At 40.9% G+C, this 23,176-nt stretch overlaps 1 long non-coding RNA gene across 1 annotated transcript in view; it reads left to right on the top strand.

Annotated features, from left to right (window-relative positions):
• Positions 1 to 23,176, top strand: part of LOC306824298 — a 36,934-nt gene that overhangs the window by 425 nt on the left and 13,333 nt on the right. The window contains exon 2 of the long non-coding RNA XR_013779127.1: positions 725 to 803. This is a non-coding gene — a long non-coding RNA (uncharacterized lncRNA). The remainder of the gene's footprint in view (positions 1 to 724; positions 804 to 23,176) is intronic.

Raw genomic sequence — 23,176 nt, 5'->3', positions numbered from 1 at the left:
TTATCAAAGATTGCAACCGTTAAGCTTTGCTCTTGAGAGACGGAGAGGGAGCAGCTCCAAACACAGTGTCAATCACAGGGGCACAGTGAGCTGGGAGATGCAGGGAGAGGGGGGGGGGGGTGATTATCTTTCACAGCTCTCATCTATATCTCCACTTACCCCATCTGCCCAATCTTCTCTCTGTCTCTGTTGCTTTCAGCTAAGTTCTATATAAAAACACTGAGATAAATTTACAGTCGGTGAAGATTTCAATTACTGCTCTGCGATCGTGTCTGTGTCAACTTCACAGCCGCAGCTACTACCAACACACTTCTCTCCCTGACAAACAGCAGGGTCCTTTCAACAAAAAAAAAGGCTGTAGTTCACCTGCCTGCATTTTTAAAAGCCACCTGAAACACAAATCCACAATGATCCAGTTGGTGTGTATGTTAGAATCTCATATAGATGAATGTTGGCTCCTCAGGGGCCCTGTGGCTGTCAACCTGTTCCCCACAAAAAACAGCCTCTCCGTGAAGCAGGCCATACAAACATGCAAATCAGGTTGAATCCATATTAGGCAGGTTGATATTGAAGTTTCTGTAACGTGTGATCACAGCTTCAAACAATCTGTGCTGAGTCTTTGGCTTGTGAAGAGAAATTATAAACCTTTGAGATAATTATTTAGGCACTGTAAAAATATATATATGTTTTATTCTGTTGTCTTTGCTTTTTTTTTTTTTTTTAGGGTTCTCCGGACACCGATGGCCTAGAGGTTGGTCTTCTCCATGTGCAGAGTCTGAAGTCCTTGAGAGCAGGCAAGCCAGGTTTGAGTCTGGCTTTTCTTTATAATGTTCCCCACTCTGACTCGCTCCACTGTCCTGTCTCTTTTCCCCGTGCATGCGTGGGTGCTCACGAGGTTAACCTGTGACTGAAATCTCTGTCTGTCCCTTGACTGACTGCCGAACAGTCTAGGGTGTAACTCAACCCCCGAGTCTCCGAATGGGAAAAGAGATTTATATAATGTATATATAATGCTTTTGCTTAGAGCTGTAAGTTATAATTATCTTGTCATTTGAACTTGAATATGGACTTTAGTGGGTCTGCCTCATATTAGGGTTGCATCCATGAGGGCCCAGACCCCAGGTTAGGAGACAATGCTCTAGCCAATGAGCTACCTAAAGCAGTAATCCAGTCCAAAGACATCAAGAGGATCTTATATTAATAACTTTATTTTGTGATTTAATCCCCTGTAAAATATTTGAATTTCTTAAACAATCTTTTTTTTTTAATTCTTCAAATCTAATTTATTATAGCCACAAAAAGTAGTGCCTCCCATTCTTTACACATTAGTCTCATAACACAGAAAGCCATAGATATACATGTCAAAGAGTCACGAGCTTCCAGTTTGTCAATGCCGAGTGTCACAGCACCTTAACTGCTCCCCAGAGGAGGAAAAAATGATAAGAAAGTTGAAGAGACGAAAACTATCAAATTCAATTTTTGTGTCTGCACTTTGTGTCTGAGTCTGAGCTGAATGAAACTATGTGAGCATGAAATTCCCTAATGGAAGCCGTCTGTTTTCAACCTTGACTGTGTCTTAAAGAGCTACAGATAAGAGCCGCCAGGAGAAGAAAGGCCGGAGTAGTGAAGCTACAGTTTCATGCCTTTAAGATCTACACAGGGAGAAGGAAACTGTCACTGTGATGCGAGTAACCAGGGCTGTCCTCATGGAAAGCACACATACCTCTTTTATATTAGAGGTTCACAGTTTAAATGTATGTAGCGTGTGAGCGGTTACTTATATCACTCAGAATGGACTTTCACTTGAACTTATTTCAGCCATGTTATGCCTTAAAGGGAGTTAACTTGAGAGAGAATAGAGAAAGGAAAAACAGAGGAGTCTTTAAACAAGCTTACAATAATCTGCAAATTATCACTAAAACACTGAACTTCATGGTTTTAATTAACACAGGCTCTAACTCAGAATTAACGTCAACACTGAAGAAATCATGTCTGTGTGAGAATAATACCAAAATACAAATAGCCTGCTGGGATGCTGTTAGCTTAGCGGTTAATGTGTGTGCCTCTTTTTCACAGAGGCTATAGTCCTCCAAGCAGGCAACCCTGTGGCTCCTTCCCCCACATCATTCCCCTCTCTCTCTCTCTCTCTCTCTCTCTCTCTCTCTCTCTCTCTCTCCCTGTCTCTACAATAAAGACACAAAAAGCCAAATAATAAATCTTAAATAAAAAAAAAAGCCTGCTATAATCAGCCGTACTTGCAAATGGAGAGAATACAACCCGACACCCGCTTAGTTTAGATGGCAAGCTGTGCTTCATGAGATTCATGTGATTGTACTCTGTTACACAGCTGTTAATGTGCAGTATGTGGTGTGATGTGACGTCTACTATGTTACCGGTCAGTCTGACCCAGATGTCTGAGAATCTATCTGCCCTCCCTTTTCCTCATATGGAGCCATGACTCTGTGTGTGAAACGTGAACACAAAGCCTTTACTATTTTTTTGTGGACTTGTTGACATGTATACTTGCATGTGAGTTTGGCCCGGTCATAGAGCGAAAAAAAAAGCCAAAATACCCCATGACGGTCTCTGACATGCTGCCTATTTGGAGCCGCAGTCTGCACTGTCGAGTGTCTCAAAGAGCCACGACTGACGTCAATCTGTTTCCATGACGAAATCACACAATTAACTTACTGATAAAACAGCAAAGATCCCTCAGGTCTCGAGACAGTCCACAGCGGAGCATATTTGAAGCAGGTAATGGAAAGTTTAATGACTCGTGTGAGTGTACGTTGCGTTTCCTCCCATCATTCTACCCTGATAATCCAGTGCATACAGCTCTACAGGAGTCACATTCAATAGCTGTTAATCATGTTATACTTTTTAATAGCATCAAACTAAATATTTAAACAAAGAAGAGTATCATAAAAATGATGATTTAAGCACGAAAAAATGTCATACAGTCTTTGGGCCTGGTCAGTTGAGACAACATAAAAGAAAAAGGAGTCTTTGGCAGCTTGTTCCAATCTGTACCAACTTATAATGCAAACTGTCAATGCCCCTTCTGATTCATAAATATGAGCTTTCCCCTCGATAGTTACCACAAATACAAAAGTCAGCTTGTTTTAGATGTTTTAGTCCTGGCTGTCCACACGTTTGTTTCTACTTTCAAGACAGCCATGTTAACCTATATGGATTGACTCCCTTCTGGAGCAAGCCTCAAGGGGCCACATGAGGAACTGCAGTTTTTATTTTATTTTTTATTAAACTGACAGGTTGGTGAAATTATCATACCTGAAAGTGGCTGCTTTGATTTTCAATATCAAATTGGTCTTGTTTTCATCCATGTAAAACCTATTTAATGTGTACAGTGGACAATATATCCTTAAAATAGTGTGGTGTTGTGTAAAATTTAAATATAAAAAAAGAACAGAATGCAAAGGCTAGGAAAATACTGAAAGAGCCCATATTGTATCGCAAATAGAACAAAGACAACATGCAACAAGTCAAACTTTTAAAATGTCAATGTCTTTGGACAAATAAAGACTCCTTTTGAAAGGCAGCATCAGTGGAGACTCCTCACACCTCCGTTACAGATCGCTGTACGCCTAAACAAGCAGACATAAGAACAGTTTCTTCCTGATGGACGGGCAACAGTCAGTCAGAGCTGTTGCTGTTAAATAACCCTGAAACCAAACTTGCACTCTGAATGTACATATTACTTAGATTTAAATGAAGAGGCGGGACTTAAAAACAGACAAGGCCTGGAACTGCTTGGGGCCCCCCTGAGGGCTCACAAAGTTCAACCAAAGCAGTGACCCAAAATGTAACAATTTTGCAATGGCCCCCAAGGGGGGCCCCATCACACAGGACCCACTGTTGTTGCCCTGCTAAGTGTTGCAGCATTATTGTCGTGAAAGCCGAAGTTTGTCAAAGAAGTAATAGAAAAATGAAGAAGCATTAAGCATCTAGTAGCAGATAAAAAAAACAAACAGGAAAAATGAGGAAGATGAGTGAGGACACTTGCTGTCATTGTTTGATCATTTTATGTTACAGTTCAGAGTTTTGAGTTCTTTTGTTTTAGTCTTTATTCCTTAGTGTTGCTTGTTTCCCCTGCGTAGTTTGGTGTTAATGTGTTGATTGATTGTTTACTTGTTCAGTCTTTATTTTGTAATGTCTTCTCTTTGTGTCTCTGTATTTTGTTACATTCTTCACTTCTCTGTCTCTTCAGTTTTGCTTTACTTTCTAGTTCTCAGTGTTGTCTTGATTCCTGTCTGTGTGTTTCCCTCCCTGTCCTGATCGCCCTCATTGTCTCCACCTGTGTTTAATGAGCCCTGTGTCTATTTAGTCTCAGTGTTTCTTCCCTTCTGTGTCGGTTCATTGTCTTATGTCGTATGTGGTTACTGTCGTTTGCTCCTGTACCTCGTGCCTCCTCGTGTTTTTGACATTTTGGATTAAGTTTTTGTGAAGTAGGTTTTCCTTTTGTTTCTGAAATTTGGTCCTCTTCTTTTGTTTTTCAACCATTGCGACACACCAGTTGGAGGGGCCCTAATTGATTTTTGCCTTTAAGGCCCCACCAGACACTATAATCACCACACTCCACTCTATCTTCTCTATGTTTTGTGCAATTCCTTGTGTGGTGAAGCATACCTGATTCTGATTCTGAAAGCTTTTGGGGAACTGGGGAGACCAATTTCTATAACTTTGAAAATGTAATTTGGCACCGTTCATCCAACGACAGCTGTTGAACCGCTTACAGTCTCCTTTGTCTAATTTCCTACTGCTCCTAACATTTTCAATGGGTGATAAGTTGGGACTGTAGGAATGTGAGTTCATCACCCAGACTCTTTAACTCCAGAGTGTTATTTGGCATGATCTCGCCAAAATAAGCAAGGACTTTGCTGAATACAAAAAGTTGTCTATTTGGCAGCACGTGTGCAGCAAAACCTGTAGCTATGACTGTTGTACCATTTGCCAGCACAGTGGTGAACACCCCAAGATCTTGACTTCAGAAAGACTCAGCCTCTCTTGGATACCTTTTTTTACCTAATCCTACATGTGACTAACCTGTTGCCACTCCTGTTGCCACTCCTCCAACTTATTTGAAACATGTTGTCTGCTTTAAATTCAAATTGAGCACATCATTTCCATTACTTGTTTTTTTTAAATGTAGTTGACAATAAAGCACCAACAGTCTTTAATCCCTGACGCCACACAAAGATCTCCGTTGTTGCATTAATTTTGTTGTGGATTTCCCTTCCTAAAAACTGCTGGGAGTGTGGGGAAATGCCTGCGAGCTGATTGAACTCCGCTGCATTTTCTCCTGTGAGTAGAGACAGAGGCACAGCCGTCCTAATGGGAAACACAGACCTAGGTATAAATATCCACACTGCAGAGCTCTCTCGCTTGTGTGTGTGTGTGTGTGTGTGTGTGTGTGTGTGTGTGTGTGTGTGTGTGTGTGTGTGTGTGTGTGTGTGTGTGTGTGTGTGTGTGTGTGTGTGTGTGTGTGTGTGTGTGTGTGTGTGTGTGTGTGTGTGTGTGTGTGTGTGTGTGTGTGTGTGTGTGTGTGTGTGTGTGTGTGTGTGTGTGTGTGTGTGTGTGTGTGTGTGTGTGTGTGTGTGTGTGTGTGTGTGTGTGTGTGTGTGTGTGTGTGTGTGTGTGTGTGTGTGTGTGTGTGTGTGTGTGTGTGTGTGTGTGTGTGTGTGTGTGTGTGTGTGTGTGTTGCCAAAGGGGAGGAGCAGTGGGGGTGTATGCCAGCACACTCAAGGCTATGGTGAGCGTAATGAGAACCATGTTGGTGGGGGTTAGACCTTGCTAAATGACTCATTCTATAACAATGCTCCTTACCCAAAATGGAGGGAAGAATCCTACATCTCACAGCACTTAGCCGTGTTAGTATCAAGCTTTGTGTTTGACTTCTCTAACATGAGAAACTGTTCATTCTTACAAAGAAAGAAGCGGACATGGCCGTTTCATGGCCATGCAGTTGAACAAAGTATGTCCCATCCTAAAGCAGACGATGAAAAGCTGCCAACATGACGTCACCTGATTGTTTGTGGATGGCAGTTTCAAAGCCTTGAGTGTTGCAATAATAATTTGCGAAATGACAGTTGCCTTTATTGTGTATTTTTTTGGCATAAGTGACAATATTTGAGAGAAGAGCTGGAGAGGAGGAAGGTATTTGCAAACACTGAATTATCAGAGTTATGTCGTCTTTGCTAATTTTTATCTTTTAGCTAATGTGACATTTACCAACTGTGTTCTCGCAGAACAAACCCCAAAATGACAAGAAAAGTCAATCCTCTCTGTCTTTTACCACCTCTACTTTTTAGAAAACGTGAGCTCAAAAAGGCTGTTTGGAGATTTTCCCTCCATGCAGTCACTCCTCCCCCAGGTGGGCGACACTTCCACAGCTCAGGTTTTGTTCGGACCTCTGAGTCTTGACACCGTGATCAATAAGTGGCGTTAAGTTCTGCGGAGAGAACTGCATTAACAGTGCTACAGGTTATTATCGACATTAAAAGTATTATTTTAATCTGGAAAAGTGACATTTGGTTTCTTTAAAGATATCTTGTGGTTTCGCCAACACTCTGTGTATGTTTTGTTGTGGCATTTATGATATTGTTTGGGGAGGGAAAAACATTTTTCACTATTTTGAGTCAACAACTTGTTCGACACGTTTCCAGTATTGAGAATAGGTCAGATAACGCCATTATTAATTGATTATGAATCATTTTAAGCAGCTGACTTCGCCTTTGTCTTTTCAGTTGCCCCTTTTTTTTTTTTCTTTTTTTTTTTCTTTTTTCATTTTTGGCAGTAAACAATCAACGGACTTGAAAAGAAATTATTCAACAGCGTAATAATAATGGTTGCATACCCATAAAATACTAGAACATTGAGACAATGATATGTGAAGCACACACTGGTCAGCATGTCTGAAAACTGAGACTTAACACCACCTTGTGTGCCAGCCTGAGATGAGACGAAGACAAAGCCTTTCTCCTTCAAAAAGCTCCCTCTCCCTCAGATATCATCTTTGGCTGAGCAGGAAGAACTTGGATGGAGGGAGATGGATTGTGTGGGTATTAACACTGTGTGAGGCCTGAGCAGGAAACTCTGCCAGAGTGTGGCTGGCAGCTTCATCACAGGCTTGGGAAGTGAACAATCTGCACAGTGACTGTTGTGATTTATACAGAACAGCTGTCGAATCGTAGCACGAGTAGCAGTCGGTGACACTGATCAAATTGACAAAGACCTATTTATTTTATTGTGCGTCTATCGGAGATGAATGCATTTTCCGATGAGCCCCAAATACTGAGGCACTTCTCTATGATCAGGGAGAGAGAAAGGGAGAACTGGAGAGAAAGACTTCAGAGGGAGGGAGAGGCAGCAAGACGTGGAATCCCAGGCCGGCACCAGTCTTTATTAGCGGCGTCCCAGTAATATAACAACCTCCTCCGAGGACAGCCATAGAATTTCCTGTTCCTTCCAAATCTCGGCCAAAAATGAGGCCATCATTACCTCTGGTGGGGAGAAACCCTGCCGCAGCCTGTCGAGAGGAGAAAGAAGAAACAGAGATTGAGCCAGGCTGGCTTCACACCAGGCCTGAAGCCCTGCAGCACGGGCAAGGAGCTCTGCATTTTTCTCAGAACTCTACCTCAAAAGTCATTTGCCATATACTTTTATTCAGTCCAACAAATTCAATGCCTGAGTTGTCCCTTTGTCTGTTGTTTGTTCATGTACAGTCATTCTGTTATTGTGAGGTTGCGCATAGACAGTTCTGTAGTTTATTGAAGAGGTTTTTCTACTCAAATTGAACCCTTTGAGACACTTAAGTTATTTAACAGACGTTTGGTAAATGAGATATAACCTAAGTAAGAAACGGTTTAACTGGCAAGTTTAAGTTTGGGTCTAAGACCAGAAACTGCATTCAAGAGGAAATTGGCAATATGACGGTAGAAGCCTGCTCAACAACAGATTAAATGTTAGTAAACTGGGATATAACTGGAGAGGGTGACATGGGGAGTGAAGCTGAAGAGTGCGGAGCTCAAACAACTGTTGGGACTTTTAGGATTTGGACATTTGCAACAGCATACTGTGACCACCACGTCATTATCATTATTATATATCTTATTTTTCTCTAAAAAGCCTCCTGGACGAGAATGTGAGAATTAGCATGTGTGCTAAAACAGTCAAACAAAGCATCTGGTTGGCCCAATGTTATTATGATGCTCATGCCAAATAATCACATTTGTCTGTCTATCAATATGTGTTCAGACATAATTTCCAAAACTATAAAGCTGTATTATACCAAGAACCAGTATCAGTTTGAGCAGGGAACCATTTGTATTTAGATGAATGTTAGCCTTTGGAATACCTGCAGCAAGCAAATGTTGTCATGTCTGGGTTCATGACCTCATTTACCATCAATCCTAATTTGTATCGTGCCGATGTTACAAATGATTTGTCACAACACTTCACAAGACGATTACAGTAGAATCTGGAATATATGTCACAAACGGTATATGTAAGACACTGAGTGACGTCTTCTATTGTGTTCAGCGTCGTCCACAACGTGCTGATTTTCTGTGCAGCTCTCTCAGAACTGTCTGTTTACACTCTGTGGAGTTTGCACTAACTAGCTACACTACTTTTAGTTAAGTTAAGTTGTGAAGTACAAACACACTGCCAAACTCAGCTGGTCACTTGTTAGCGTTAATATAGGAGTCTTTCAATCAAAAGAGCATGCCACATTTATTTTAATACAGAACAATATACCACTGTTTTCTTTAAATGCACAATTGTGGCCTCATGAGGGAGAAAAGATGTTGCCCGGGGCGCTGCAGGCGCAGTGGCTAATTCCCTTGCATGCCCCATTTATGGAGCTACAGTCGTCAGAGAGGGCGGCCTGGGTTTGAATACGACCTGTGGCTCCTTTCAAACATGTCATTGCCCAATCTCTCTCTCTATCGGATTTCCAACTATATCCATTTATTTTCAATAAAGGCAAAAACAAAGCCCAAAAATAAATCGTAAAAAGAAGTCGCTAATCCACCCAGGTCTGCATTAAGGCACAGCTTGCAAAACACAATGAATGGGGATGAATTGTCAGTCGGGGGTGCAATGGGTGATGGTGGCGACCACAAATGTGGTAATAACGTACAGTGTGTCCGCGCTGGTATATCTGTTGCACCGGGATACACGCAGCCAACTTTTCAGATTTAAGAGATCGTTTTTAGATCCCCTGTATAAAAAGAGGCTTCAAGAAAATCACAATTTAGTCACTAAGATGCCTCTAAGTCTTAATTTTTTGCTTTGCTTCTTGTTATGTGAGCTCCCTGTATTGGATGTGAGGATGCCCTTTCCCATCTCATCGTGAATGGATGAGTGTTTTGTTTGTTTGGAGCTCCGGCCCTGAGGCTCTGCATGCATTCACAATGACAGAAAACTCATTCATCCATCTCCAGCTGAAACCTGAGACCCAAGCCACTGACACAACAGCCCCTGCCCTGATCTCTGCACTCACTCAAGCAGCCAATTACCCATATATCTAGATTAGAACATTTAGAAAGAGAAGGAAGCCTAAATCAAACTGTGCCGGCACTATTTCCTCTCATTATGCGGTTGTAAAATGAGCCTGTTCATTTGATATCTTTCTGCCCTGCGGGTCAGGAGATCTTTCTAGGTCTTTCCGTCAAGTTTTAAGCTCTAATGCTCAGGACTGTGGCTGCGGCATGAGTAGAAGACCTGCTCACTGTGCACAGTAATATCTCAAACTGCTGAAAGGTTACTTTGGAAACCTAAACAGGGGAAACAGTTACACACTTTCCCAGAGTTCTGGCCCGGCCTAATGATTTAATGTGTTTTCTTCGTACCGTTCAAGCAAACCACACATACATAGTGATAGAATTACATACTTACTTCAACTATATTTCCTTATGGTACTTATCTCCCTGGTAATGTTGATGACCCTTTGACCTTTCCTCCATCATCTCCTTAACAAGACATCTATAAAACGGACTCCTGTGAGAAGATCTGACTAAAGAGAAAGCAAAAAGATTAGAAATCAACATGGTGCTGTAGAAGAGGAGTGGCAAAACACTTTGTGCATTAAAAATAAAGTCTAGCAGGTTCCAGTTGCTGGAGAAGGATTAGAGAAACAGGCAAAAATACATTTTTCTCAAATGTCCAGGACTGTCAGCATGTATGTGTTAATTGCAATGTGATTTAGGTCTGAAATTAATGCATAGAACAAATGTGCTGCATTAATCGCATGCACTTTTGTCACTTCCTTTTGATTGATATAAAAGTCACATTTGGGCGCCAAAGTGCACCACACTGAACACCTCCAGGATGTTACTTTATCAACACAGTAACACAATAAAATAACATAAGAAAAAATGTTCCACATTTCAGAGCACTATTTTACATTATATTTCACCAAATTCAAATAACGTTCAACATTCATCGAGATCTTAAAGATGTTATTGTTCCCTCTCTCCACTGTTTGGAAAATAACTTTGTTAGAAAACAGATTCCGTTACTGAAACCCAACTCGAGTTTTTCATATCCATCCAGCCAAGAGAAATGATCATAAATGCATCAGATCACAAGTTAGAACATTCTTGCCAAGGAATTTGGGGTTTTTGATGTAGTTAAGACATTAAATGATTACCGCTGAGGCTCCCTGCTCTGCCCTTATAGCAAACACATGCTGGAGCTGAGATTTTAATGATTGAAACAGTATTTAAAACCTGCCACGACCACTGCTGTGAAGCTATTTCTCATGGTCCGTTTTCAGTCAGGTAGGACCCGGGCCATGGCAACATGCAGGGTCCTGGCAGAGCTGCCCTTAACTGTAAACCACGCTGGCAGGATGGTTCGGTTTCCAGTTTTCCTGGATTCAATTAGGTTCTCAGAAAAGCTCTCAGAGCAGCCACACATCTCCATCAATGGTTGGCGTGTCAAAACACTTCAATGTGTTTAATTCAATTATGAAGGTTTGCTGGACCACAACGTTTTTGTGTACTTTAAGTGTGAACATTTGTGAGTGAGACACTGTTATTTATTTATTTGAAAATATAACGGATACTTCATTCAGGTTGCAGTTTTTTTTACTGCAAGGGTGAAAACATTGTTTGTGCTTTTCTCCTCCCTGCTCTCTCTTGTGGACTTGTCATGCACAGCAAGCATCACTGCATCTGGAAAAAAAAAAAACTGCTCAGTAACTTCTGATCAAACACTTTTGAAGGTTCAGCAGAGCCTTTTGCTTTGGTCTGATGTAAAACCAGTAAGGATATGATGAGGCACGTGTAATATTGTAAAACAGTGACACCATTTATTCATCTGTCAAACAAAATGCATTTTGTTACATTATCGACCAGTTATTACATTTTGGATTTGGTTACCTCTTTTTTTTTAATATAACAGTTCGGTTCGTTGTTACATTTCGGACTCTAACAAGGCAGGTTAATTAAATGCCATTCATTTATGTTTGTATGCACATATACTGCATAGTTGGGCCACTCCAGTCCAAAAAAATCTAGATTCGACAGAGGCTACATGAAGTACTTCTTTCCAAACCCAGGAAGTTTAATTCAGTAGCTATATAGATGATAACTTTTGCAAGCCAAAAGAGAAACGTACATTTGCATTGACTTTGAATAAAGTTAGTTTGATGGAACTCATTGCTGTAGTACACAACTTGCTGCAGAAGAGTGTTTCGTATTTATCTTGTATCTGAGAAACGTTCAGCTCTTACAGGACACGCGTAAAAAAGTGATAGAATGCTGTCAAATGAATTGAAAAGGCCTTCACACACTCCTTATCAAAAGTAATTTGTAAAGCTATCCAGTAAGTGTGTTATCATGATTTAAATGAATATGTAGAAATTTTAATAACCGAAGAGCAGACAAAGCCTCTTTCTTTGGCGTCCACCTACAGGTTAAAAAACAACTGTGAGGAAAAGCTGTCATGTAGTCAAGCTTCTTTTAAAAGCTCAATTCACCTTCCACACAGCGAGCCAAGCACTTTACATTACCATGAGTTTTTAGTGTGTGTTTGTGTGTGTGTGTGTGTGTGTGTGTGTTTAGCTGTGACTCTCTGTTTGGTGTTTTTAATCAAGACTAAAAGTTCATGTTTCCAGAAAGGAGCTGCATCTGTTGTGATACCTGAGGCAGGGTGAGGGGTGCTTATGGGGTCATCTTTAAACAAAGTCATCCATTCTGTTTGTTTCCTTTCTGGCTCAGGGTGGTGCAGGGTGGGGGCTTTTGAGGGCTGCAGGGTGAGGTCTGTGGAGGATGAGAGGACAGCTGCGGGGGGGGGGGGGGGGGGGTGGACGTTTGAGATGAGCTGCGTTGTGGCTGGCAGCCTCAGGCGGTGCAGGTCCCCGGACACACTGAGAGGCTCTGCAGTCTCCTGTTACCGGCCTGTGGATGGAGATGAGTGAGTCGGGGTCAGAGGTCCACAAAGCTTCCTCTTCATTGTGTAGTATGGAGGGAGGGGGCCATGAGGTCTGATGGATCTATTTCAGTCTGTGTTATTCTGCTTCTGAAAGCTTTATGGGCTTTTACCCCCACTGAACTGTAAACAGACTCCCAGGAATATCACCGCTTTAATGAGGTTTAACAAACAGGTCTAAGGTCATCAGTGATCTCAGTTTGTTAACAAATGTGTTTTTATTTTTCAGAAATGTTGAACACTACAAATATACTGTTTAACCAATGACAAGCATGTGTTCTACCTTTCATTTATCAGTTTAAAAAAATAGTTGTCTTATTCAAATAAGTGTTGAATTCTCCTGAATATTTTCTTTTACACGTTTCTGTTAAATTGATAACTTTCAAAGGACATCATGGTCATGTATTTTTCTGGGTCTCTGATTTCAAAAGACTCCTCAATTGATATGGAAGTAAGTACAGTAAGTCTGTTTCATGGTTCCTGGTTTATAGATCGACGGCTGACGTCTTGGACATCTTGTTTAGTAGAAGCGCATTGTGTAGCTTGGTGCTTCTACAGTTTGGAATTGGGCTATGCTTTTCTTGGCGGTGCACATAGACTACAAGTCACTACAATATTCTTGCCCTCAAAACAGACAAAGGACAAACAGACAAAACATCACCAGCATTGTAAAGTCTCCACAGGGATGACTGGTAATAATATTAGGATTCTGAGAATACGATTGGACGTCAAGTTTCTCATTTGAGCTGAGAAGGTTTTAACTCCGGCGTTTCAAAACAGTTCACCTCCCCTGGACGTTAGCGTAGCCTCTGCTGCCGCTGAATCTGGCGTTATTAAACCTCCATCTTGTGTAGTCGTCGGTTATATCACGTCATCTAACAAGTACCGAGAGCTTTCTCATTTCTTTAATTGTAACGGCCTCATTAAATTTGAAAGTAATCTATTACTTACGGCACATTGTTGTGGAGTTACAGTAGCTGTTACTGAGTAATACACTACTCCCAACACTCACCTTTATCAAAACAGGTCAGAGTGGCAGCGACTGTGAATCTGTAACATATTGAGGAGGAACATTTCACTGACAGAGGTAAAAGAGAGATCAAGTCGTTTTTGACATCTTTAAAAGTCGTTACACGGATACATAGCACCACGGTACTCATATTGTTAAAAAATAACAAGCACAAAACTTTTTTTTTATATAAAGAAGAGAAATATAGAAAATTGTACCACTTTTTTCCAGCCCCACTCAAACATTAAAGCTCCTCCTAGAGCCCATCATAACATCCCTAATAGTCCATGCACCTCATTCTGATGACCTGGAATTGCCTGAATATTACCATAACATTCGACCTGAGCTGGGTGTATTTGCTTAATCCTGTTAATCTAGTTGATAGTGCTGCAGGGTGGGGCCCTGAGGGGCTGTGGGAGACCCTGATTGGGTGTGATGTCATCGGTCTCTGCTGCTTAACTGCCTGCTTTGCCTTTAAGTGCTTTCCAGTATGTTTGGAGATCAAAAGCCACACTCGCCAGAGCAGCTTTAATCACCTCCTCTGCTAGGGGCAGGTGTGTGTGTATGTGTCAGCGTGTGAGAGAGTGTGTGTGTGTGTGTGTGTTGGGGGTATTGGGTGTGTGGTACGGATATGCAAAGGGTTGCTGGCATTTCCAAAGATAGCCAGGCTGACATTTCTATTGACTTTGATGTTGATAATCCCTCACAAGTTCCCCAAAGCTAACTGATATTTTATGTGTGCATGTATGTGTGTGTGTGTGTGTGTGTGCATGTGTGTGTGTGTGTGTGTGTGTGTGTACATGTGTGTTTGCTCACAGGTTGTTGGGTCAGAATCAACGTTATCAGTGTTTACCTATGAAAATGTTCCAGATTGGAAAGTAAACAGGTTATTTCAATGGTTTATATTAGATTCAAGATCCAGGCTAACATGGATGTTTTTTTTTTTTTACCTCCATTGATCTTCATGATTTCCCCACAGAGAAATCACAGTTAAAGGGCATGACAACACCGTTTAAAGGGCCCTTTAATAACGCATTCATTTATGGTCGTGCGTGGGAGATCTAAAGGGGAAAACACCTCATTAGGTTGTGTTTGCTAAAAGGAACGTTACATTTATTTAAAAAAAAGATGTGAGCGGATAATTGTTCCACAAATACATCACATCAACCCCGAATTCCTGACATGAAAATGTCAAGAAATAAAAGCATCCTATTAAGGTTATATGTCCTCTGAAATATAAAACTAAAGTGTTTTTTTGCTTGCTACAACTAAAAAGTAATGTGAGTAATCTAACGTGCTCATTTCTATCGTATCACCCCCAATACTGCTGAGGAATAAGAAATAGTTCAAAATGCATCATTATCACCTCCCTCTATAGTGTGTGGGCCAGTATTGAGTGCACCTCTTTCATGGCTAATATACATTTCATAATTAGTCTTACTCCCTGAAGTCAAGCAGCAGAAGTTAAATCTCCTCTGAGGGACTTTTATGATCATTGTGGGCAAAGTTGAAGCTCTATTCTCCTCAGCTGGTCTTTGTCCTGTAAAGTATTCGTTTTATAACATTAAAATCTTTACATAACATTTAAATATAAGTCTGACTAAAATGTTGCAATTAAAAAAAAACATCCTGGGCATAAATTAAGAGTATGCCAACTTCTACAGCCACAACAGCAACAACACCTCTGGATAAGATAAAACAGCTCGGGTGAAGGTGCTTGATATTATATAAAAAGAAAATGTGCACTGACACTACAGATATAAGGAATATGTGTGACAGTGATAGGCAGATGATCTGGTCCCAACATTTATTTATGCTTCTTCTAGTCCAACACCACATGGACATTTGGCATTAAATGACTTTACAGGCACAATTCAATTCTTACTTAAACTTGTACTATACTGTTCAGTTTCCTTGTTGTTTGTCTTATCTGAATCGGGCTGTATAGAAATCTGCCTGAACAGGAGGGAAAGCAGACACATCTGCCAGATCAAACAAAAACATGAACTTACAGGTTCGTCTGGTTCCCAGGCCAATATGTCTCAATGCAACGTGTTGATGGTGCCATCCCCTTAATGCTATTTGAATATTAAAAGGTTAGCACCACAAAAACACGAGCTTGAACAGCTGTCGGCACTTCTTGTGAGTTTGTGTTTGACTTTTGCATAGGAAGAGGTTGCAACAAACGATCACATGATCAAACTTCAAAAAGGGAAACCTGTGGCTATTTCAGAATCAGAATCGTTTTTGTATTGCCAAGTAGATTTACATATATGAGGAATTTGTCTTGGTGTATTGGTACTAATAAAAGAACGAGGCTAAAAAAGTATTTCAAATAAAATATAAATTGTATTCAGGTTTCATACAGTTAGTTTTCCTGCTCTCATTAAAAAGTGCAACAATCATTACAGCTTTGAATAAAGCTTTACAGTAGGGGTGGACAACATGACAAAAACATGATACTAACACGGTTTCTTTCATGTTGATTTGAAATGTGCTGATCAGTTCAACCATTCACAAGTCAAGTCTATTTTTAAGAAACGTCTTTGTCTTGTGGCTCCATGCCTGTAGTTCATAAAGTCACAACATGACTCCTGTCTTTAAAAGGTCAACTCTTGATTCTGTTATCCCAACAGGTGAGCCTCAGGAGTAGGGCGTTTTTTAAGGGCGTTGCAAAATTTAGAGAGAGAGCACAGTAACATGTACAGTGACATTTAACCAGCATTATATTTGCCTCTGCTGAATGCGTTGTGTCTTTTCTTGCAGTTTGACTCTGTGCATGTTGTGTAGGATGCTGTCTCTGTGGGTGGTTAAAAAGCTTTGTAGTGTCTTCCTCCGATGCCTTCTTGGTTTGATATAATATTGAATTGTGTGACTTAAAAAAGAGGAAGAGCTCTTTTTAGGATCTAAGGTTGGTTTTACACTATGGGGAACCCGACCTAGAACTGACTTGACTCCAAATCCTGGGTCATTTAATCAGTTTGGACACAAACGTACCGTACTTGTGCATCATATCATATCTGCGTCGCACACACCCGTTTTGTCCTCTGAGCTCTACGATAGAAGTTGAATAAAGAAGAAGGATGTTGTTGGCGTGTCAGAAATAACAAAAAAACAAAACTCCACAGTTAGCAGGATGGACTTACTATCTCCGACTAACTCTTACATGTTGTTTTCACTCCAGCCATGAATCTTGAATGTGAATCAAGATGAGAGGCAAATAAAAAAATTTGAAGAAATGAAGTTTGTGTGAGTGTTAAGACCTCTTGGACAATTAGGTTTGGAGTCAAGGTTTTTAAAATCATTTTCAGAGGATTATTTAGGTTAGAAGGGTGTTTTGGCTCTTTACTTCTGTTTGCTCCCTCCCTCCTCTCCAATTCATCGCTTTTCTGTGGTTATCTTTCTTGGGTCACTTTAAGAAACTCCGGGGTCCACACCTGTGCCTCACTTCCCCCCATCCTGACAGATTGTCGTCGAGTTGACTGAAAGTTGGGGTGAGACAGCATTGCCAGATCTGCAGTAACAGATAGGTGAAGTCACTCAAGGCTTTGTCCATCAATATTTACAGTCTATAGTTTATCTGTGTGCCTGGAGGGAAACTTCTCTAACTTTTCACTGTGAAGTTTTTACAATACTCTATGACAATGCTTTCTTGCCAAACTGGTTGTCGCAAAGCCAAACTTGTGCTGTCACAGCGAGGTTGCCAGGTTTGGCACCAATATAACATACCTGTAGTGCAACCCTAACCATAAGTGAAGCGTCCAGTGCTGAGGAGTTGGATAAACGTTTGTTAGGAACTTGTTAAAATAAAAAACAAGCAAAGAAGGATCTTTGATAACATGTTGAAAATGTCCATTAATCACTGAGGAAGTAATGCTCAATAACAAAACAAAAGGAAACTTTTTTTTTTTTTTTTTTTTACAGAGAAAATGTAACACCTTGTATAATTAACTGCAATTAATCTAGCAATTAAAGAAGAGGATTTGTCCTCTTGGTATATTTGACTCAAAGGAATAGAATCTGTCTTTGAAGTCAACTGAAGTTAAAAGAAGCTGTAGAAGTGTGGCGGCAAACAGACATGCCCGATGAGCGTCAGCTAGCGTGTGTTTACCTTGTGAACTGATGACATCCTCCTTCCACACAGTGGGAGGAGGATGTCAGAGGTTGTTTGTCTTTGTCAGAGGTTAATGGGACTGTTTTCATTGTGCCTGCAGGGGAGCGAAGGACTGGGAATTTAAGAGGGTGAGTCTCTGTCACTGTCTTGAGTGTCACGCAGTATATCTGACAATCTGACAGCCAGACTGAAGACGAGCTTTTATAGGAAACACTATCTGCTTCTCCAGCCTTCATTTTCTCAGGAAAAATTTAACACTGAAAGAAAATTATGTTGATGGTTTCACACTACAGCTTTTGACTTTAGCAATGCTACGTGTACTTACACAATTTCACAATCTCAGTGAATGAGTGATTAATGGATAAAGCGCTTTGGGAAGACTCCAAGTATATCACATTACTGAACAGCCTACGTTCTCAGGTGTGCATGGTTGCAGGAACATACCATGAAAATGAATCAATCATCCGTGGCACACTGAAAATAACAGTCTTGTATTTTATTGTGAGCAAACAACAACTTTGGCCTGTCGCCTCCTCGGGCTCAATTTTAACACGTTCAACATGGTCAAATAAACCAAAATCACAGAAAATGGACACATCCGGCAAGGTGACATTTTCTCCATTGGACATGAATCCACTTGGAGGGCAAGCTAAAGCTGTTATAGTGGTGTGTGTGGTGAAATCTCTGTTGTTGAAAATCAAAATGAAACAAGACCTCTAACTGCAACAAGCTTTCATTTCTTGCCTTCAGCAACAGCTGGCCCAGCTGAGACCGAACTTTTGATTTCAGGTTGAACATCTCTTAATCACCTTCCTTACTTTGTTCCAACATATCTAATGGTGTATTTTTGTGCTGGGGCAAATACAAAGGCAGTTCTCTATTCCCTGTTTTTTTCCTCCACCCTGCATGCACCTTTTGAAGCAGATTGCTGAACAGTAAATACCACTGTCTATATTTTGTTTGCAGGATAGATACATACACAGCATGAGTGCCTGCTTGCTTTGCATTTACATTATCATTAGTGGCTGTGCAGACAGAAAATAAGCATTATTACAAAGAGGAAGCAGAGTACAGTTAAACAGAGCGTGACCACCTCTGGAGTTCACCCTCACATTAGTGAGGGAAGCCTGACAGCAGCCAGTGCGAGTCGCTGCTTGTCTGTTGATGTCTGTCTTCCTCCGTGCTGCCTGAATGAACAGGTGTTGGAGTCAGTCACTGACACCAGCAGGCTCTTATCACAGCAGAGAGAAGGGCCCGGTGTCTGAGCAGAAATGAGGGGTTTCTCAGACAGGTCATCTCCTGCTGGAGGAAGCCCTGTCATCTGATATGATCTATCCCAGCCTCTCCTTCACCCCTCCTTTATTCAGCCTCCCCTCCCACTGTCCTCCTCCCTTCTCTGCTCATAATACCTTCACACAGCTCCTCCCTAACCTCCACCCTCCTACCTTTCTCTACTTACCACAAAGGAGCCTCGCTTGCCATTGAACAGAGCACTCTGACCAAACGATTGCTGTACATACACCAACTCACCAAAAAAAACCGTATTATTCAACAACAACTACATTATCAAAAACTCGCAGGCAGCATCTCCTGATCGAGTAATTCTCAGCATGTGGAGACAAAGTTTGTCTTATGGGGCGATATCATTTCAAAACTGTCACTTGAGAAAATAGTAAAGCCAGATTAAATAAAGCACCTGCATGTAGCTCTGGGTAGAAAAAGATCAATTAAAGTTTTGACAGCATATTTAATCATGAATTTGTTGTGTCAAGTGATTATAATTTCACTGACTGAGGTGCTGAGCTGCTCAGGTCACACGCAGACAGTTGAGGGGTCTGTTTACAGCCTTCTGATGCTTACATGTTCTGTTTTTGAATAAAGGGATAGAAATCAAGAGAAAATGATCTGGTGCCTTGATAAATGAAAAAAGTAACTGCCTGATGGATTCATGGACATACGCCCTAAGACATACGCTCATATGCTCAAGTTAAGAGCATGACAACGTCTGGATAATATTGTGCAAATGTGAAGGGTCCTGTGTTTGCATCCATCAAACCTCTGATGGTGAAAAATGAAAATGCAGACAAACTACAGACAATACTCGTCTTGTATGCACTTGAGGCTGGCTCCAAAAGTCCCATTAACATCTCCTATTAAAGAGCCCATTCTGACAGCGAGACGTTTACAGCCTGGTACAAAACACAAAGTTGACCTGATCAGCTCACGTGTTTATCAGCACACGCTGTAAGCCCTGTTTATTTTTATTTTCATGAAGGTCTCAAAAGGTTATTGATAAGACGTGTGACTGATCAGACTGACATAAGTTGCTGTTTGCCAGGAGGCTTCAGGCCCGCCTCAGCCTGTTGCTCGGCTGACTGAGACAGTATTTTAAACATGGCGACCGGCGTTGATGGGCTTTAAAAGTCTTCTTCAGAAACCTATGGGTGTCACTGAGACAACTTCTATAAATTCATACACTTGCGTTAAAGGCACCTGGATGGCAATATAGTGATTTACTTTAAAAACAACAGACTTTAACAGGTCCACATATAAATAATGTAGTTGGTGCAAACATTCCTCTCTGATGTGAAACAATTTATCTTGGTGACATAATGCAGGAGAATCTGAATAGCAATGATAAAAAACGACTTGCCTTGCTATTGGCAACAAGTGAAAAATCTATCAGGAGGAAATAGTTGATCCATTGAGGAATGGACTGACATCATACATGAGGTGTACATTAAGGAAATGTTGTCTTTCTCCCTCAGGATGCAAAAGGAAAAGTTGAGATTTGAACTTAATGGACTGAGTATGTGAAACCTATATGATTAGATTTTAATTGATACCATCTGTAAGTATAATCGACTTTCTTTGTCTGCATTCTGTAATGTAGCTAGAAGCACAACATTTGAGCTCCCATTGTTTGGTTGTCTTGGTGTGTTCATAAATGAGTGACTTGTTTTTACATTTTGGATGTATTGCATTTAACTGAACTTTATGTACAGCACTTTGGTCCACCTTGGCTGTTATAACTGAAATAAAGTTGACTTCATGTTAAAATACAGGAAAGGCAAGAATGATAAGGATTTGATTACTGTTTTTATTTTATACTTACATTATCTTGTTGTAAGAGTAGAGAATCAATGAAAGTTCAGGGAAGTTTCCCGACAGTTCAAATGAAAAGAAAATGGAAAAAAACATCTTAAAACATAACAGACTTTGTTCATTTGCAATGGGAACAGAATATGTTACACTTTGCAATAGTTACAAATAAAGTTCCCCATGTAAATAATCCCAAACAAATAGAGCTGTCATGAGTAACAAATGACTGAACTGTAAAAAAAAAAAAAAGAGTACCGGGTAAGTTAAAGGTTTTCTAATTGAAATATATACCTTTGAAAATGTGTAACCGGCCTTCAGATGTGTCCACTGTCCTCATGTACCACTGTGAGCCTCTGCCTCACTCTTTGTTCTCTCTTTTTCAGACTGCAACAGTGAAATGTTATAAAAGACTTTCACTTTATAGAGCACAATGCAGGTGCCCAGACTCAGGTTACAGCCGATCTATAACTGCCCCTGTTCATTGTGGGTATACGGGAGGGGATGAATAAAAGGAGAAATGAGACAACAGTGCTTCACTGTTCTGCAGTCTGAGTACAGCTAGAGCTGGCTGATAAGACCAGTATTTTCAATGTTTTGGGGGCTGATATAGCTCAACTTTGTAACACAACGGTGTGGTTGACTTTCATCCTCGCACAATCATCGTGCATTTGGTTTCTGACGCAGAGGTTCACATCGTGATCAAACATGCTGTGTATGATAAAAGACAAGACAAGATCAGATTAACAGGGGGGAAATCACAACACGAGATAAAAACATCTGCGTTTACAGGTAGATTGTTTGAAATCACGTAAAGACATATTCTCCAGGTGCTTCCAGAAACAAGAAAACACCTTTGGTCCCTTACTGTGGTCTGAAATAAATCATTATGATGACACCCTACAGATAGGTTAGGATGCTTTTTACAACAAATTGCTTGCAATCCTCCATCTTCATACCTTCAACATGACTCAATCATTAAAGGCCACCTGAAGCTTTTTTGTTTTAGATATACTGGTAGTGCACCAAAGGGGGGCAGTATAGAGTACAGTACAGCTCTAAAAAGAGTCTGTTATTAACACACAACTTTCTTACTAGCTGTGCTCATATGAAAGTGACGCCAGCATGTTGGCCTGTGTGTCCAAATTAAGACCCTGGTGCTGCACATCATCTCTCTCACTTAAGTCATTCCTGATTCATTGACCTTAATATTTTCCTGAACAACACTCAACAATTGATCCTTACTGCACATCAGAGATCCAAGCTCTGAAGCAGAACTTTGATATATTAAGGCCTGAAAATAGTGTGGGATTAATCAGATGGCAAACAAGGACAAACCACCAACAAAACTACAGTCTCTAAACAGAGCAAAACTTGTCGTATAATTTATGCAACATTTCTGATGGATGCAGAGCTGTGACTATGGACAGTCACACAGGAACAAATATGTGCATTGAGGCTATTTCTGCTCTGACTGATTTTCAGAAGTCTGCCAAATTTCAGCTCAATTTAGGTTTTGATATTATGGGTACAGTTGAACATGTTTTGGTTAAGTTCAGCCCACTAGTTTGCTTAATGAGCAAGCACAATTTCTCTGAACCAATCATGATTGAGCAGGCATCATTATTTAGAAACACTTTAACAAATCCAAGGTCACAACATAGTTTAACAACTCTTGACCAGTCGGCCATTGTTTATATAAAAAAGGTGGACTGTCCCTTTATTGAGCTTTATGTTTTAAGCTCAGCTCACATGGGTCCCAGACCAACGTCAGACCTTGACTTTGCAGCATATTTGTGCACATGTCCAAAAACACATTTTTCATATTGCTTTCAGTCAGTTAAAGTATTTTCCCAGATGTGGATGCATGGCTGATAAAAGTTTGAACCCGTGCAAATGTATTAAAATCAACAAAAAAATGATGAAATTAATACCTGGAACCTGATAGAAACCATTTGTATCTTTGCAGGCCCCACTGGGACTCCTGGAATGTCTGAAGCTACGCCAAGAACTTTAAAAACTGTCAAAATCCCTTGAACCCCCTCCTTAGGGCCTGCAGTGTGACCTGGCTGCCCTCTTTGAGAAGGACTGATCAAAAGGAATGTTTGTATAAGAGCGTGAACAGGTGGGCAGTGACCATCAATGGCATGTCAGGGTTAAATCCTTCCAGTTGCGTTTAAAGAGGGCAGTGTGTGTGCTCACAGCTGTTACACCATGACTGCGCTATGCATGCTGCAGCAAAGTCACCACCCTGCCCTCGTCCTCCCACACCGCTCCCTGTCCTGTGCCCCTCTCTCACCCTTTTTCTCACGCCTCTCTTTCCTCTGATCAGGCCTCTGGCAGTAACCCCAGGACTTCTGGATATGTGGTTATCTTTCATCCTACCGCTCTGGGCTCGCTGCAATGACAAGTATCCCTATCACATAGTACAGCGCCGGATGTTTCAGCGCACAGGAGGGAAAGGCATCGGTGTGTCGGTGTGTGTAAAGGCATGAATG

This window comes from Symphodus melops, assembly GCF_947650265.1.
Source record: "Symphodus melops genome assembly, chromosome: 5".
NCBI lineage: Eukaryota > Metazoa > Chordata > Actinopteri > Labriformes > Labridae > Symphodus > Symphodus melops.
This window is presented reverse-complemented; position numbering and strand designations above follow the sequence as displayed.